The 19,060-nt window shown below is 47.2% G+C and overlaps 1 protein-coding gene across 4 annotated transcripts in view; it reads right to left on the bottom strand.

Annotated features, from left to right (window-relative positions):
* TUNAR (transmembrane neural differentiation associated intracellular calcium regulator) overlaps positions 1-19,060 on the bottom strand; it is a 55,097-nt gene that overhangs the window by 13,542 nt on the left and 22,495 nt on the right. Inside the window, exon 1 of one of the 4 annotated variants that reach the window (XM_069558880.1) lies at positions 15,450-15,499. The exons of the other annotated variants lie outside the window; for them this stretch is intronic. The gene's annotated coding sequence lies outside the window, so the exon portion shown is untranslated. Of the gene's footprint in view, positions 1-15,449; positions 15,500-19,060 lie in introns of those variants that run through there. 4 annotated transcript variants of the gene reach the window in all.

Raw genomic sequence — 19,060 nt, 5'->3', positions numbered from 1 at the left:
TCTCCTCCAACTTCAGATCGTCCACAAACTGGACATGCACACCCTCCACGCTGTTGTCCAGACAATTCATGTCCCAATTTTTGACCAGATTTCCAAGGTAATGCTAACGTGTTCGTAGCATCACAAGTCATTTGACTTCTATTGTTTGCTTTCCCCTTCTATGCATATTTCTCTATCTTTTTTGTAAGATGCCGTGAAGTCCAGCTAAGATCTCTAGGTCTACCACGCCAGTGACCTTGCCAGAGGAGGACACGGCTGAGAGATGCAGTCCTAGGGACTCACATTGGGTCCTGGTGCCCTAGGCTCCCCCAATTCACTTGCAGGGTCCCCTTCTCTACAGCCAATCCCTCAGAGCTGCTTAGTAAGTCACACATCTTCCTTCAGCTGCCACTTGGCAATCAACAGCAAACAGGGAATGAAAAAAAAAAAAACCTCACAGGATTATGAAACATTGCGCAGCAGTTTAAAATGAGGATCAAAAGACCAAGTGGCCTAAAGGCAGATGCCCCAGCTACGAGATGGGGGAAGAAAAACCCACAAGATATTGCAATTCAGTCCTACTTAGGATTCCAAATAATAGTTTTAAAGCCTCACTAGAACAGGAGAAAAATGCCTGGGGGGAGACTATTTTGAAATTTTCTGTCATGTAGTTGATTATGTTATTTTAGATGTGAAGAGCTGACTCACTGGAAAAGACCCTGATGCTGGGGAAGATTGAAGGCAAAAGGAGAAGAGGGCGGCAGAGGATGAGATGGTTGGATAGCATCATCGACTCAACGGACATGAATCTGAGCAAACGCCAGGAGATAGCGAAGGATGGGACAGCCTGGAGTGCTGCAGTCCATGGGGTCACCAAGAGTCAGACCCGAATGAGCGACTGAATACACGTAGTTTATATTCCCTCATATTCAAAACACATATACGTGTAAATAAAACCATGAAGACTCCACATGCTTCTGTCTTTCTAAGAGCCTTAGAAAATTCACTATACGAGTGAAAAGGACAAAGCAGGCAGCCTTCTCTGTGACAGTATCTCTCTGCTGGGGGAAGGAAGTGGGGAGGGGGCTGGAATTTGAGCTGGGAAAGGGGTGTGGCTGCGTGTGGGAATGCCAAATGTTAAAAGTTCTGACAGTGTTTTTGTTCCACCAGAGATACTCAGGCCACATGGACCTGGCTTCGGTACCCTTTAATTCTAGCAGAAATTCGCCAGTCTTGGGACTAAACCTGTGCTCCCCGACATGCTAAGAGGCACCACTCATTCAAGACAAGGAAGGAGAGACTATTTCATTCAAATTCTTTCCAGGACTCGCTGACCACCTTCCCAGGAGCGGCTCTGGCTCAGCTGTAATTCCCAGTGTTTTTCCATCTCAAGGAATATTTTTATATTGTCGGGGGGAGGAAGTTTCATTCCATCCTATTTAACAAGGATGAGCTTTTGCCTGGACATTCAGAAACGCTGGATGACAAATCCAGTGGATGATGCCAGAGCATTAAAGAACCACTGACATCTCCCTAGAGAACAGATCTCAGTGGTCACTTAAAACACAGTATCCCCTGGGGAACCCATAGACCAGGATTCCCATCAGTATCCTCCAAGCATCCACAGAGCATCCACCAACAGAAAACCGGGTCCCTCGGGCATCTCGTGACCCAGGGAGGGGGAGCCATAAACATCACTATGGTGATGTGAGCCCTGGGCACCGGGGAACGCACAATGGGGGAGTCCCCACTCACTTGAGAGGCATGCAGGGAATTCTCCCAGGAAGATGGGAGGGAGCTAAGCTGAGACCTGAATGGCTAGCAGGACTAGTTCAGCCCATCGTAGGAGAAAACTAGGCGTTAGGAGATTGGCAGGTGCAAAGAAAAGGTGAATGTGCGAATGGCCGCATGCAGTTAGTCTGGGGCGATGAAGCATCCCAGTGAGTCTGGGGACAGCTGAAGTCTCAGGGGGAAGAAGAGGCCAGTACAGGGGCTCTTGTAAACCACACAAAGAGCTTTGGAATTTATTCCACAGACTATGCAATAAGTACATGGATGCTCGTTTCATATTTATTGTCTCAACCACACATATACACTATTTATACGTGAGATGGGCTTCCGCAGTGGCTCAGTGGTAAACAGTCCGCCTGCAATGCAGGAGACACGGGAGATGCAGGTTTGATCCCTGGGTCAGAAAGATCCCTTGAAGGAGAGCATGGCAACCCCCTCCGGCATTCTTGCCCGGAGAATCCCATGGACAGAGGAGCCAGGCAGGCTATAGTCCACAGGGTGGCAAAGAGTCAAGACTGAGCATGAGCACAAGCACGCAGAGAAACTTCATGAAAAAATTGCAAAAACCCATTTAGCTCCTAAAATCAGACCCCAGTAAGTAAAAAATGACAACTTGCTCTCCAAGATGAAATGTTCGGACCAGGTGGCCTCCAGCTCTGCCTCAGGAAATCAGCCGGGAAGCACTGTCCAAGGCACAGACACCCAACATCCAGGTCAGATCCTCTGCAGAAGCTGGGCAAGAGTTCTCCAGAGGACAAACTCCTGCCCATGTGCCCACACCCAGTCTAAGCAGCCACAGAACAGCCTGTGCTTCATTAGATGCTACTCAAGGCAGATGGCAGCTCGGACACACCTGTGAATTTACCCCGAGGGTTCCAAAGAGCCATCAAAGAAAGAACATTTGTAAAGCATTTAACCTGCTCAACAAAGGTTTACAATTGTTATTATTACCATTACTGAGTCCAAGTTTGTACTGCTCATCAGAGACACGTTGTTGGGCCAAGGAATAGCTACTTTATTTGGAAAGCTGGCAGACTGAGAGGATGGTGGACTCATGTCCCAAAGAACCATCTTGCCTGAGTCAGAATTTGGGCTTCTTTTATACCAAGAGGGGAGGAAGTAAAGTCAAACATTTCTTGGTTCTGGTCAGCCTCCAGAAGGGATGTGCTAGTTTTTCCCTTCCTGCAGTTATTCATAGGTGGGCCTGGCCAAGAGGTTTCCTATGAGCTAAACAAAGTTGTTTTAGCTTAATGTTCATTACCTGGGAGACAGGGTTCCCAGAGATGGGCCATTAGGTATAATGTAAGCTCATAGGCATCATCCCTTTAGTGATTAACTTGTAATGAAATACAAAGGTTCTCCTCTATTACATCATCATTATCATTGTCTTTTACTGACAGATATTGCTGGATCTGCACATGAGACCCATCATGACCTGACCAGTAACTACTTCTCTAGCTACCCAAGAAGATAACAATCGTAGCTGCTAATCAGTAAGTACAAGGTATGGGCCAAACTCTATATTGTCATCCAGCCTGTCAGCCACGTGAAAAATATTCATTGAGCACCTTCTGTGTGCCAGACCCTATTTGAAAGTACTGGGATACAGCAGCAGCAAAAAGAAGTGCTTGTCCCCTTTAAGAGACACAGAATTGAGACTCAAAATAGTTACTGAACACCTACAACATGCCTGGCACTGCCCTAGGCACTAGGGATATGGCCGTGAATAAAACAAAGAACTCAAAAACTGAGTCAGGATCAAACCCAGCAGCCAAAGTACCACTCATCCCCTGCCTCCCTCTCATGCCTCTCTCTCTGGTCCTACAGCCCCCTCCCCTTAACTCCCACCGTGTTCTCTGACCTCAGCGCATCTGCCCACTCTTCTCCCAGCTTGGACAACTGCCATTCATCCATTCAGGTTCAGCATACTTGGCAGCCTCTCTCCAAGGATCCCTTCTTGATGTCAGGAGGCCCACTGCAGACTGCGTTTTGAGCATATCCAGTCCTATTCTATAACCATCGCTTTATCCAGGTCCTTCCCTACTCAACTGTGAGCTCCTGAGTCTGGTTCATCTCCGTGTCCCAGCCCTCCCTGACCTGGAGTTCTAATGGTGCTCAGTGTACTGAAATAGCAAGTGAATGAATGAATGAATGAAAAGGTGGACTCAAGGGAGCCTGGGGAAGCCCAGGGCATCTGTCTTCTCTTGTCTGCCATCTACAAATGGTGACACCATTTGCACTCAGAGTGAGCAATGGACAGACTGGGACCAGCCTCCTACCTGCTCCTAACCTGGGGAAGAGCCAGGGCAAATCTCTCTGCACTCAGCTCACCCATGTGGTCAAGGAGAGTGTGGGTCCAGATAATAAGATATAGGGGCCCTCGTCAGTCGTTGGGCTTGTTTTCTTTCCCACCTTGAAGTCTGATGAAAGGGAGGCTTAGTTTACTATGTGGAAGGTAAGAAAAGTTTAAATACTGATATAAACAGAAAAAACAGCTCCCTGTACTAACCCTTAAGGGACTGGTTCCAAATAAGAAAAGGAGTACTTTAAGGCTGTATATTGTCACCCTGCTTATTTGACTTCTATGCAGAGTACATCATGAGAAACGCTGGACTGGAAGAAATACAAGCTGGAATCAAGATTGCCAGGAGAAATATCAATAACCTCAGATATGCAGATGACACCACCCTTATGGCAGAAAGTGAAGAGGAGCTAAAAAGCCTCCTGAAAGAGGAGAGTGAAAAAGTTGGCTTAAAGCTCAACATTCAGAAAACGAAGATCATGGCATCCGGTCCCATCACTCCATGGGAAATAGATGGAGAAACAGTGGAAACAGTGTCAGATTTTATTTTGGGGGGCTCCAAAATCCCTGCAGATGATGACTGCAGCCATGAAATTAAAAGGCACTTACTCCTTGGAAGAAAACTTATGACCAACCTAGATAGCATATTCAAAAGCAGAGACATTACTTTGCCGACTAAGGTCCGTCTAGTCAAGGCTATGGTTTTTCCAGTAGTCATATACGGATGTGAGAGTTGGACTGTGAAGAAGGCTGAGCGCCGAAGAATTGATGCTTTTGAACTGTGGTGTTGGAGAAGACTCTTGAGAGTCCCTTGGACTGCAAGGAGATCCAACCAGTCCATTCTGAAGGAGATCAATCCTGGGATTTCTTTGGAAGGAATGATGCTAAAGCTGAAACTCCAGTACTTTGGCCACCTCATGTGAACAGTTGACTCATTGGAAAAGACTTTGATGCTGGGAGGGATTGAGGGCAGGAGGAAAAGGGGATGACAGAGGATGAGATGGCTGGATGGCATCACTGACTCAATGGACACGAGTCTGGGTGAACTCTGGGAGTTGGTGAGGCCTGGCGTGCTGCGATTCACGGGGTCGCAAAGAGTCAGACACGACTGAGCGACTGAACTGAACTGAACTGAACTGAACTGAATCAGTCTTTCTCCCACTCAGATGAGAGTACACTTTTTAGTTTTGGGAAGAGTGCATTATATTAGCCTAGACTTCCCTAAGATCATCAGGCAGCTCCAGGGCAAGACTGCTTAAACTCAGCAGTGAAAACAAGACACAACCCCACCAGCCAGATCACACCTGCCTGCCTACTACTCCCTCTGGGCCAAGGACCCCACTTGCCAGGAGAACCCACTCCCAATTCTCAGGAGAAGCAGGAAGTAGGGAAAGAGGTGGGGACTCTGGGGAGCTGTATCTGAGTTCCAGTTTGGCCCCCAATGAGCTGTGTCACCTTAAATACATTATCCTCTGTCTCCAGCCCTCATCTGTAATCAATTCAAGATGGACACAAACCTTGACTTTCAAGAAACAAATATTTTCCGACAGTGGAGGGTAAAGCTTACTGGAGGGAAAGTTGGCAACACCCAGTAGAACTGCATGTGCACTTATCTGCCAAGCTGGCAAGCTCATTCCTTGGACAGAGCTCTGAAGACATTGCCCAGCACTACAAAAATATCCATGCAGTTTATTCAATGCAACATCATTGGAAAATGCAAAAATGTGATAAGTAACCTAAACACTCAGACACAGGAGGGGAGCTGAATGAACTCTGGTATAGCCACACGGTAGAGTACTATGCAACTGTAAAGAAGGAGGGAAAAAGAGTGATACGAACTAATTTGGAGATCATTCCGGGACTTACGGTTAAATTAGAAAAGCAAACAGTGAGAGTGGAATGCTGCAATTCACTCAAGAATGAGGCTATAAGATATACAACCTGCTCATCAGTATAGAGGAAATATAGAAAGGCTAAATTAGAAATGAGAGATGGGCTACCTAGAGGAGGTAAGAAAGGGGTAGAGAGAAGTCAAGGATGAGATCAGATTGGCAGGGATGAAGAGGGAGTGACATGTCTCCGAGTATATCTTTTGGTTCAGATCTGACGGAGAAGCACCGTGATGTTTCATATGATCTTCATATGCACACACAAAAGCAACTAAAAACGACCAAGATGTGAGAGAAACTCAAAATAGGATGTCAACACTAACAAAAGGACCAAATAAATAATATAACCATACTGAAGAGGGTGGGAAAGAAAGGCGTTAACTTCAGTGGCTTTGGAAAACCATGTTTTTGAATGTGTAGTGTGGCATTGAGGATAGAAGGTGTTGTCATCACTTAGTAAACGCATTTCTCACAGGGATGTGGGTCAGCAATTCTGAAACTACTCTATATTGGAGTTAAATACATGTATCTGAGATAATGAGAACTGGGCTTCTCACTGCCGGAGAAAGGAATTACAAATAAGGAAAGGAGGGAAGGTTAAATGAACCTTGTGTCGTTGAACCAGAATTAGAGCTATCAAGATAGACTTATGGTTTTTAATATACATACAGGTAGGTGGATACAGAAATACAGATGAGGATATATTCATGTGTTAGTGCATCACCATGTAATTCCCAGCTGTGTCCCTGCGAGGGTCTAAACGCAGTGACACCTCAGTAGCAGTGAGCACACCCAACACCCAGATCTTGGTTTCTATACACCATTCTCCAATGAAAGGAACCAGGACCCTTGGAGAAGCGGCTTGCCGCAGGATTTGGGAAAGGAAAATACAAGATAACTTTGAACATCTTACAACTTGAAAAAATAAAGAAATGCTCACAAAAAAAAAATGAGTGGGGCTGGTCAAAAACACAAGTGCAAAACTGAAGGTGTTCTTAATATGAAGCCAAAGCTGGAACAACGTAAGCAAGAAAATAAATAGCCACAGCAACAAATCATAGCTTATAGAATAATGTAAATATCCAGGGGTCTATATAGCTATAAATAACCACATAAACAAATAAATGGGGGAGAAGAGACGGTTCTTTCTTACAGTAGAATTCCAAGTAATAAAAGCAGAAATAAAGAAGGAAACAGAAAATTATCATTAGGCAAAGATTACAGTAGTAACTGTTGTAGAAAAGACGCATTGATGGAAGCTAAAAGTAATGGGTGAAAATTTAGAGAGAAACAGAGTTTGCTTAGTCTCCTGGGTAAAGTACCTCCCTCAAGACATCTATTAATCAGAAAGGAAAGAGAGGAACTTGACAGTGGAGAAGCCTGGCAGACAGCACCTGAAACATGTGGCCAAGGTCAACATCACCAGTCATGAGACATGGACACTATGAGCCCCTGATAGGAGGAAGCGAGCAGGACATGGCATCACCTCCGTGGGATCCCTGCCAAAAATGGACCACCTCTGAACATCGCACAAACCCAAACTGAGGGTCATTCTGCAAAATAACTGATCAGTGCTCTCCAAAAGTGTCAAGATCATGAAGCACAAGGAAAGACAGACTGGAGGGGATGAAGGAGCCAGGGCAATTAAGGGATGTGGGATCCTGGGTGGGACGCTGGAATAGGAAAAGAACCTTCGTGGGAAACCTGCTGACATCAGAGTAAGGTCTGCGGTTTAGTTAGCAGCCGTGTACGATGCTCTCTGCCTGGGTTTGCTCACTGCACTCTGACCACGCAAGACGTGAGCTTGAGGGGAAGCTGGGGGAGAACTCTGCGCTGCTTCCGCAACTGTAAGTCTAAGTTAGTTTTTTAAGAGGCAATGCTTAGCATCATCATTCAGTTACTTCACAACTGCTTCTGCCAGATCACCAGGCCTTTGCCGGGCCCTACACAACTGTCTGTGGTGTGTGTGTGGGCACGACCCCATGGACTGTAGCCTGCCAGGATCCTCTGTCCGTGGGATTTCCCAGGCAAGAATACTGGAGAGGGTTGCCTTTTCTGTCTCGAGGGGGATCATCCCGACCCAGGGGACAACCTGCATCTCCTGCATCTCCTGCATCTCCTGTACTGCAGACAGATTCTTTACCTCTGAGCCACTTGGGAAGCCCTGCTAAAGTGCCAGTCACCCAGTAGGGGCTGGGAAGGGCACCGATCCTTGGTGAAAGGAGCTCCAGAACTGAAGGGAACTTGTGGCCCATTTGAATGTCCTCAGCCAGGGCTGGGGTCCTAAAGGGTGCACAGTCAGTCCCTGCAGAGGTCCCAGACTGGTCTGTCTCTCAGCTCCCCCATCCCTCTGCAGACACCCCACCCAACTCATGCCCTGCTTCTCAGGAGCACCCAGGACTCAAGGCCTCCGCCTCTCAGGGGCTGAGTCTCAGGGCCCTAGGTTCCAGTCACTTCAGAGTCTGCATTTCCAGACTGACTATGGGGCCCCTGGTCAGCACCCACCTGCACTGCACTTCGAACCAGGCCTCTGCCTGAGCGCAGCTCCTAGTTCCCGTCTGAGAAGCTTGCTCGGTGACCCCAGGCCTGGGCTGCTGACCTTCATGTCCGTCCCCATCCTCCAGGGAAAGACTGCTTTGCTCCAGAAGCTGACTGTCGGCTGGCGCTCTGCTGCTGAGGCCCGTCTGCCCCTCAGCCCTGCTCATCTTGTGGCATGTACCCCACTGACCAGCGTCCCACAGACCCCAAATGCCAACTGCTTCCAGGCCTCAGTCTGTCTGCCAGACCACTTTTTTCCCAGCTCCCCAAAGATGCAGGTCCTGGCCAACCACTCAGGCCAAGCAGCATATCTCCAGGTGTATCAGGCAAGATCCCAGATCTATTTTCAGGCAACTAGCAGAACCCACATTACACGGAAGTGAGCTGCCAAACACATCCATAGCCCACAGCATCTGCCAAAACCCTCTTCCCCAGCTGTGGTGGGTCACAGATGACCACAGAGCCTCTGACACGCTCTACCCTGGAGGGGCGGACCCACGTCCCCTCCCTTGGGGTGACACCACACAGTTGGCAGTGACCCTGTGCCAGTTTCTGGGTCCAGCCTTAAGACACTGGCAGCTTCCACTTCCTACCCTCTGGAACACTGCACTCTGGGGGAAGCCAGGTGCCCCGCAGGAAGGTCAACATCCCTAGGACTGCCTGCTGCAGAGAGGCCCGATCCTGGCCTGTGGAGAGGAACGAGGAAAGAGAGGCTGAAAGCCCTGGCTGTGCCAGCCACCCCACCCAGGTACCAAACGTCTGCGCGGAGGAACCTTCCAACCACATGACTCCAATGCAGGAGTCCTCACGCAGAAACTGCCCCATCAAGCCCAGTTCACCCACAGAGCCTTAAGAGATAATAACCACTTATATTTCAAGCCACTTAGTCCTGGCTGGTTGTGCAGAGGATGAGACAGTTGGATGGCATCACCGATTCAATGGATATGAACTTGGGCAAACTCTGAGAGATGGTGAGGGTCAGGGAGGCCTGGCGTGCTGCATGAGGTCGCGAAGAGTCTGACACTACTTAGTGATGGAACAACAACGACGGCGCCGCAGCAAGAAATAACATTGGCTGAAAGAGGCTTTTGTTTGCAACCCCCCAGGAGAAAGAAGCTTGTCTTCTTCAAGTAACAGCAAGTGATTACAGCAGATAGTTAAACAGGCAGGCTGTCTTCTGGGAGAATAGCAAAGATCATGAACATCAGTTTTCTCATCTATAAAGTGGGTGTCATAATTCCCCAGGGAGTCAGATGAGAACTGGGTGACCAAGCTGGCTATATCTGAGATCTGTGTCCAATGGGTGTCATTGGGTGTGTATGGGGGTGGGGGCTTCATTCTGAAATCCACAGATGTGAGTTCAAATAGATCCAGACACCTAGCAGGGACTCAGGGTATCAAGTCTGGCTGCCCCTCACCTGGACAGTCCTGCTTGGCTAAGCCATCATCTCTCACTTCCTCCTTGGACACCCAGAGGGCAGTCAGGGGAGCATGGGGTGATGGAGCCCTTCCTAGGGGCCAGGCAGTGTTCTGGGCACTTCACATCCATGGACAATTTCAGCCCTCGTAACAATCACAGAGGAGGAAGTGCTGTCATCATATTTTATCAAGCAGCAAAGTCAAGCCAGTGAGAGGAAGGGACATCCCAAAGCAGGTCCCACAGCTGGGAGGTGTCAAGAGATCTGAACACACATCTGGCTTTAAGCCTACACTCCCAAGTACCCTGTTCTATTGCTTCCTGGCAAAAGGCCACAAACCTCCCTCCCTCCATTCATCTCTGAGCCTCAGTTTTCCTGGTGTACAAAATATGATGGGAACACCTACCTGCTAAGTGTTGTTGAGAGCTGGACCATAAAGAAGGCTGAGCACTGAAGAACTGATGCTTTCGAATTGTGGTGCTGGAGAAGACTCTTGAGAATCACTTTAGACAGCAAAGGAGGTCAAACTAGTCAATCCTAAAGGAAATCAACCCTGAATATTCATTGAAAGGACTGATGCTGAAGCTGAAGCTCCAATACTTTGGCTGCCTAATGCGAAGAGCCGACTCACTGGAAAAGACCTTGATGCTGGGAAAGATTGAGGGCAAGCAGAGAAGGGGATGACAGAGGATGAGACAGATGGATGGCATCACTGACTTGATGGACATGAGTTTGAGCAAATTCCGAGAGAGAGTGAAGGACAAGGAAGCCTGGTGTGCTGTAGTTCATGGGGTCGCAAAGAGTCAGACATGACTTAGCAACCAAACAACAACAACTGAGAAAATGTATGTTCCTCAATCTCCCCAAAAAATCACACAAGGGAGAGGACAATCCTTTTAAGGAAACTCAAAATGAAGGTCTTGATCGATGAGGAACAGAAGAAGCTGAAATGACTGTGAAGGAATGTGGACCCTTCCTCCTGCAGGGGACATGGAAGCAAAAGTCTCCATTCTTTGCCCCCGACCCCAGTCCAGACTGAGAAGTTTAACTAGCATATGAAACAGATGTGGCCAGAAAGTCCTTTAAAGCAGGTCCCCAAATCTTCAGAATCTAGTGCCTGATGTAATGATGACAGAAATAAAGTGCACCATAAACGTAACGAAACATCCAGAAACCACCACGCCCCCACCCCACAGTCTACAGAAAGATTCTCTTCCATGAAACTGGTCCCTGGTGCCAAAAATGTTGGGGACCACGGCTTTAAAGAAGTGAGTTCCTCACCCCATCTCCTGATTACCCAGCACTTGTGTGTCCCCATTTCTCAATGCCCCTGGGGGAGGTCCTGGGGTTTCCGGAGGACACAGCACAGTGCCTGTAATTGAGATTTCTTAGCACTCAGGTCTTGCTGAGCAAACAGCTCAGCCAGCTAGCTGTGGATCAACAGCCCGTATTTCATGAATATTTTTCTTTGGAGGGTTGTACCCATCAACATTTCACTTTCTCAGGAGCATTTGCATTTTAATGTGAATTTTTTTTCTACACGACCAGACAGCTGGGTGGGGTTTACCATTGACTGAGATACCAAAATCCCATCTCTGCATATGGATGCTCCAAGGGTGTTTGTGTCCTCGCTGGAAATAACATCCGTCTGATTGATAGCTTTTCTGAAGAAGCGGCTACTCACATGCAGAGAGAAGTAAGGGTTACAATTTTGATGCGTGTCTAAAACTGATGGGGAAAAAATTTTTTTAATGGATTTTGCTACCAGGTCTCATCCTCCCCCAAACATATATAATATAGCTCCTGCCTACCTGATTAAATTCCTCCTACTCTCCTTCTTCGTCTTTCCTGTACCAACTGCACCCTCAACCCTTTTGGCAAATACCACCCTAGACCCTTTGCACTTGACATTTTCTCTATCAAACACTTTGGCCAAACTTTTGTGCTGACTTGCTTCTACAGTATTCAAGTTTTGCTCAGATAATCTGCTATCAAAGAACTCTTCCTGGCTACCCCATCTGTAAAGATCCTACCTCTTCACCCTTCATTCATATACCTACTTTATTTTCCTGAAGGTACTGATCATGACCCAAAAGCATATTATTTTTTATTCTTCCTCTTCTTCCTCGCTTGGAAGATTAGCCACATGAAGGCAATCTTGTCCTCCAGCGAAGCCCCAGTGCCAAGAACAATGTCAAGTGAATTGAAGAGACTCCATAAGTTGCTTTAAATAAATGCATAAGTGCCCACTTTCCAGATGAGACAGTTGTGCCTCACTGGGGGGTAAACGATTTATCCATGACAGCAGGATCCAAGGGCATCAACCCTTACACTGTCATGAGCCCAAATCTATCAGATTAACTCCTACAGTCTCTACTTGCATGCCTTCTTTCTTTTCTTAATTATTTATTTGGCCACCTCAAGTCTTAGTCACGGCATGTGGGATCTTCGTTGCATTATGCGGGATCTTTCGTTGCAGTGCAGAGAGTCTCTAGTTGCAGCGTGCAGGTTTAGTGGCTCTGGGCCATGTGGGATCTTAATTCCCTGACCAGGGATCAAACCGCATCCCCTGAATTGCAAGAGAGACTTAATCACTGGACCACCAAGGAAGTATCTATATTTGCATAATTTCTATTTCCTGACTCAACCCAAGCACACTGGCTCCCTTGACATCTCCGACACCGACACCGTCTACTTGGGGGCTGGTGCCCAGAAGATGCTCAGGCAACATCTGCAGAAAGAAGTCTGAATGCATGAGCAGGATTCCCTGTCTGTGATTCACATGGGGGAGAGGAGACGGGAACATCAGGGGTCTTCCCATCTGACCAGTCCCTGGTTGCTCAACCCCTTTTCTAATATCTTCCCCACAGGGGTGCCCAGATTTCTGCTGGAACATCTCAGGGCTGCAGGAATCACTGCCTCCTACGAGCAATCGCTCTCGTCAGAAAGTTTTTCCGCCAGCCAGACGATAGCTTGTGCTCCTTTCTCTGCTAAGCACATGCCTTTTGGAACTCTTCCTTGAATCACTTCCTACCCATCTCAAATGTTATGTTAGAAAATAAAAGAGAGAATCAATAAATGATCGCTGAAGATAAAAGGCTGGGGGAAAACACGCTCTTAAAATGCTAAAGAAGGCCGAAAAAGAGAGAGAAAGGAATTCAAGAAAAGCACTTGTAAACCGTGCGCCCTCAGTCCTGTCTATCTGCACATAAAACAGCCCAGAACTTCCCGTTACGAGACTGTCTGTCCATAAAATGGGGATGTGGGCCAGATGGGTTCACCGCTTCTAAAGGCAGTGCCGCCCCTCTCTTACTGCCTTTTGTTAGATGCTGACAGGTGGGTCAGAAATCCAGCACCACTTGCCCTTCCGGGACTATTCTCTGCCTGGGACCCTGAGCACCATGTCCTGCATGGGAGCAGCTGACATGGATGAGCACTGTGGCCAGGCTCTCCACTCAATGCCTAGCACAGCCCTGTACACAAGGCAGCCTCCGTCTGAAGCCTGCATCCAACAGACTTACGGCTCCCCAACGGGAAAGAGGGTGGGGGAGGGATAAACTCGGAGTCTGGCTTTAGCAGATACAAACTACTACCGATAAAACAGATAAACAACAAGGTCCTCCTGTATGGCACAAGGAACTATATTCAATATCCTGTAATAAACCGCAACGGAACAGAACATGAAAAAGAATATATGTCTGTATAACTGAATCACTTTGCTATACACCAGAAACTAACACAACATTGTAAATCAACTATGCCTGCATGTTACATCGCTTCAGTCGTGTCCAACTCTGCGACCCCACGGGCGGTAGCCCGCCAGGCTCCTCTGTCCATGGGATTCTCCAGGCAAGATTACTGAAGTGGGTTGTCATGCCCTTCTGCAGGGGATCTTCCCAACCCAGACATACAACCTCCATCTCTTATGTCTCCTGCATTAGAAAGTGGGTTCTTTACTGCTAGGGCCACCTGGGAAGCTCCCAAATACTCCAGTTTAAAAAAAAAAAAAGGGAAAATAAACAGGAACCCAAGGCTGCAAATGGCAGACTCCTCCGCTGCCCTGGGCTCCGCCCGCTGGGGCCCAGCGACCCTAGAGCAGGACTCTCCCTTCCGCAGCTCTGGCCCCGGCTCTGTCCTCAGCCATGTCCTGCCATCCTCACCTAGCAACATTCAGCTCTCGCTGTGCACAGAGGCTGAGACTCATGCCGAGGGCAGACTGCCCCCTCCCACCCCTTGTAATTAGCACTGTTCTACGCTTACAGAAAGACTCTATACACATTTTCGGAATAAACAAAAACCATCAAGGAACAGCCAAAAGCTGCCAATACGTGCCTGCATCTCAGATCCCCTGTGATTTGAGGACCTTCCGAAGCTGAAGGGCTCCTGTGAATTTCCTGTAAGTAACTGTACTGTGTCCTCTCCACAAGTCAGAACATGCTAAGGAGCAAGCTCTCCCTAGAAGGGTAAGTGAATTGAAGTACCCGCGGTTAATGTTTACTCCACGTTTTCCCAAGTTTGCACCTTATCTGGAGTCATGAACTCCTTTGAATTCTTCCCTATGCAGGCAGAAAGCCCTGGGCACCCAGAAGTCCTTCTAGGGGGCGCTGGTACACTTGGGATGCCCATGTGGCCTCCTCAACGAGAGGGTCTCCTGTCCCAAGTGGGAGGACCCAGGTCTTTTCTGGGGTTGCAGGGAGCCTGGGAGTGGATTATGCAGGCCTCCCACCTGGGGAAAGGACATGGGGTCTGGGAGAAGCAACCAGTCTGGGACTGATCTGCATGTCCCCCTGACAAAACCATGGGACTCAGAAGGAACTCAAGCAGACCTCCCCCTGGGGCAGCAGAGACAAGTGCATGGGAAATGTGACCCCAGTCAGACAGGAAACGAGAGAAAAGGAGGAAAAGAAGCAAGCATCTGCACCTGAGCAGAGCGTGGGAAGTGCCCCTGCCCAGCTGTGTGACTGAGGCTGGCCACTCCCTCTTTGCAAGTCTCGCTGTTTCCATCTTTAAATTAAGTGAGGTGGACAAGATACCAGACAATCTGTGGGGCTGCTTCCAGCTCCTGCATCCCATTATTCAATAGCCTCAGTCGGGAAATATATGAGAGAGTAGATTGGGATCAGAAAGCCAGGCACCTGTTGAAGCCACCAGCATCTGCCAGCAGAAATAACTCTTCCTCCTTTGCTGAAAAGCTGGGCCAATTGCTCTCCCCGGTATGGCACAAGGCATGCTGCATCTCACTGATGCTCTGACTACCCTCGGCCTCTTCTGCTACACTTGGTCAGATGAGAAATGCGTCTTACTTCTTTCTGGATGGCCAGCACCTAGCACAGGGCTTGGCACGCTGTGGGCACACCGTAATACTTGATGGGTGGGGCTCCAGCAAATCGCCGGGCTGGCTCACAACACCCACTCTGGTGGGGACTGCTGACTGCCTCACCAAGTCCAGGGTCTCCTTTTCCCTGGTACACAGCCAGGCTTCATTTCCCATCCGTCTTGCAGTGAAGTGTGGCCATGTGACTGAGATCTTACCACCGGATGTGAGTGAAGTGATGCATGCCAGGGCTTCGGGAGGTGGAGCAGTCGAGCTGCGCTCTTTGTTACTCTTCCAGCCTGGGACAAATGGTGAGAAGGTCTTAAGAGTATGGAGAAGTCCAAGATGGGGAAGCTGGGTCCCCACGCCGCCGCCTGGAGGAGAGCTGTCCACCCACCAGGAACACCCACTGCACTGTTTATGCATAAGAGAGAAACTTCCAGGGTATCTGAGACAGTACATTTTGGGGTATTTGTTATAGTCCTTCTGTTTGCCCTAACATTCTCTCTGCCCTTTTAAAAATGGAAAAGAAAACTGCTGAATTGGAAAAGCGGAAAGTTACAGAAAAGCTGATGCATTTGCAACATTTGATTTAGAACTGGTGTTTCCAGGGCTCTGAGGATCAAATCTCTCCTCTGCTTATTGACACACTGATGCCACCCTTCTCCCACAACCTACTATTAGCAGAAAATGCCAGTGCTCCGAGAGTCAGCAAAGTGAATGAGTCTGGGCCTAAAATCAATCAAGTCTCTTGAAAAACAGGTACTGAAGACCTACTCGTTATAAAGCACGGGGATGGATGCCCTAAATTTGCTGTCTGTGTTTCCAAACCCTAAATCAGTCTGCGTGGTCTGAGAGGCACAAGTACAATCAGCACAGTCAGAGGTGGCGGAAGAGCGTAACTGACATTGACAGAGTCCCAGCACTTCCAAGACGGATGGAACTCAGAGGGCAGGGTATCCAGACATGAAAGATACAGACCTTTTTATGGGGTGAGGTGGTTAGTCATATATGAAGAGAAAGAAGCACTCAGCTACCAAGAAACAAAGTTTCACTGAAGAGCAGATCAGAAAGCACAGGGTTGGGTACACCAGCTGCACTCTTCCTCCTTGTGGGACCCTGGCCAGCTCCTCAGTCTTTCTGAGTCTGATCACTCATCTGCCCGGGAAGAAACTTACAACAGCTGCTAGACTTTTCTCAACCCCAGATAAGCAGGTACATGAGCCAATGGGCAACATGAGAGAAAGATCCAGATAAGCAAAGACAACAACTGACCTTAGAGGGGAGAAATAACTCATGGGTTAAAGCAAATAAAGATATCACAATTTTTAATTCATATCCTACCACTCAGCATAATAATAGTTATGAAACAGAAATAGATTCTGAAATAGATTTCAGAAACAGAAATAGATTTCCTACCAGGAAAAGGAACAGAGAATACGGGAAAGCCCTTAGGACTTAAAAATATTTCAGCAAAGATGTTTTTAAAAAATGATTTTAAAAGATGGACTGGAAAATGAAATCAGCAAAATCTAGAATAAATAGCAGAAAGTAAAAAAAAAATAAGAAAATACGAGAAGAAAAAATGTGGAAATACCTTGATCCATTCTGGAAGGGTTAAGGGGCAACAAGTAAGGGGTTCAGAAATGCAGAATGGACACAGATTGGAGATATGTTAAAAAATCAAATATATTATGATCTCCCACAGCTAAGGGACCAAGTCTTCAGTTTACAGAGTCTGTTAAGTGTCCAGAGCAATGAATGAACCAAGAGTATCCTCATGTAGCGCATTAATGTAAAGGGTGAAGACAAATTGCTAAAATCCGCCAGGAAAGAAAAGCGGGAATAGACTACATGAAAGCCTTTGACCATGTGGATCACAACCAACTGTGGAAAATTCTTAAAGAGATGGGGCTTCAGTGGGAGCTCAGAGGGTAAAGAATCTGCCCGCTATGCAGGAGACCCAAGTTCAATTTCTGGGTTGGGAAGATCCCCTGGAGGAGGGCATGGTAACCCACTCCAGTATTCTTACCTGGAGAATTCCATGGATGGAGGAGCCTGGTGGGCCACAGTCTATAGGTCACAAAGAGTCGAACATGACTGAGTGACTAACACTTTCACACTTTACCTGTCTTCTGAGAAACTGTATGCAGGTCAAGAAGCAACAGTTAGAACCAGATATGGAACAACAGAATGGTTCAAAACTGGGAAAGGAGTTCATCAAGGCTGTTTTCTGTCACCCTGCTTATTTAACTTATATGCAGAAATGCTGAGCTCGATGAAGCCCAAGCTGGAATCAAGATTGCCAGGAGAAATATCAACAACCTCAAATATGCCTATAATGTCAGAAAGTGAAGAGAAACTAAAGAGCCTCTTGATCAGGTTGAAAGAGGAGAAGGGAACAGCTGGCTTAAAAGTCAACTTCATAAAACTAATATCATGGCAACCGGTCCTTTACTTCATGGCAAATAGATGGGGAAGAAGTGGAAACAGTGACATTTTATTTTATTGGGCTCAAAAATCACCGTGGACAGTGATTGCAGCCATGAAATTAAAAGACCCTTGCTCCTTGGAAGGAAAGCTATGACAAACCCAGATAGCATATTTAAAAACAGAGACATCACTTTGTCGACAAAGGTCCGTGTAGTCAAAGCTATGTGTTTTCTAGTAGTCGTGTACAGATGTGAGACTTGGACCATAAAGAAGGCTGAGTGCTGAAGAAATGATGCTTTCGAATTGTGGTTATGGAGAAGACTCTTGAGAGTGCCTTGGACTGCAGGAAGATCAAATCGGTCAGTCCTAAAGGAAATCAACCCTGAATATTCATTGGAGGGACTGATGCTGAAGCTGAAGCTCCAATGCTCTGGCCACTTGATGTGAAGAGCCAATTCACTGGAAAAGACCCTGATGCTAGGAAAGATTGAGGGCAGGAGAAGGGAACAACAAGAGGGTAAAATAGTTGGATGGCATAATCAAAACAAGGACAAGAGTTTGAGCAAACTCCGGGAGATAGTAAAGGACAGGGAAGCCCGGTGTGCTGCAGTCCATGGGGTTGCAAAGGGTCAGAGACGACTTAGTGACTGAACAGCAACAGAAAATCTGCAAGGGATCTGGAATCAAACTTCTCATCAGCAAGGCAGAAAGCTCTAAAATCTTCCAGATTCTTTAGGAAAATGATTTTGAACCAGAAGTCTGCCCTCAGTGTGAGTATAAAATACAGATATTTTCAGTTTAATTTCCAAGTATCTTTTCTTAGGAGACCCCAACCCTGGAAAGGAGTAAAAGGAAACCCAGATGATCTCAAGGGAGCAGACATGCAGAGGAAGCAGCCTGCTTCAAAAACAGAGAGCGTCTTGAGAGGACAAAAAGCAAAAACAAAAAAACCGGGAGAGGCTTAATAGAGCAGGTGGTATGAACAATAGGGAGAGTATGAAAAAATGAAGATACAATAAAGGCAGATAAAGCAAGAAGGAAAAAGAAAGATAGTGAGAAATTCCAGCGAGGAGGAAAAAACAAAACACAAAACCCTGCATAATAAGGTCATGATCCAAACAAAAATATGACATGATTTTAAACAGTGGACGGAGTTTCAGCAAAGAGAATCCATCGGAATCTGTTATGGAACATTCTGCCATGAGGGACCCAGGGGTTGTGAAGCTGATCTTTGGAGGAAGCAATGGAACCCCAGGACACGGTTTAACCCAGCATCAGACACTTCTGATAGAGCAATTACTACATTAAGTCACCTGTCGGTTTTGATTTTTAGAGTCAATTTACAACAAAGCATATGGCAGAAAATACAGGACCGGAGGTAAACAGAAACAACCCT

Source organism: Ovis canadensis, chromosome 18, assembly GCF_042477335.2.
Source record: "Ovis canadensis isolate MfBH-ARS-UI-01 breed Bighorn chromosome 18, ARS-UI_OviCan_v2, whole genome shotgun sequence".
NCBI lineage: Eukaryota > Metazoa > Chordata > Mammalia > Artiodactyla > Bovidae > Ovis > Ovis canadensis.
This window is presented reverse-complemented; position numbering and strand designations above follow the sequence as displayed.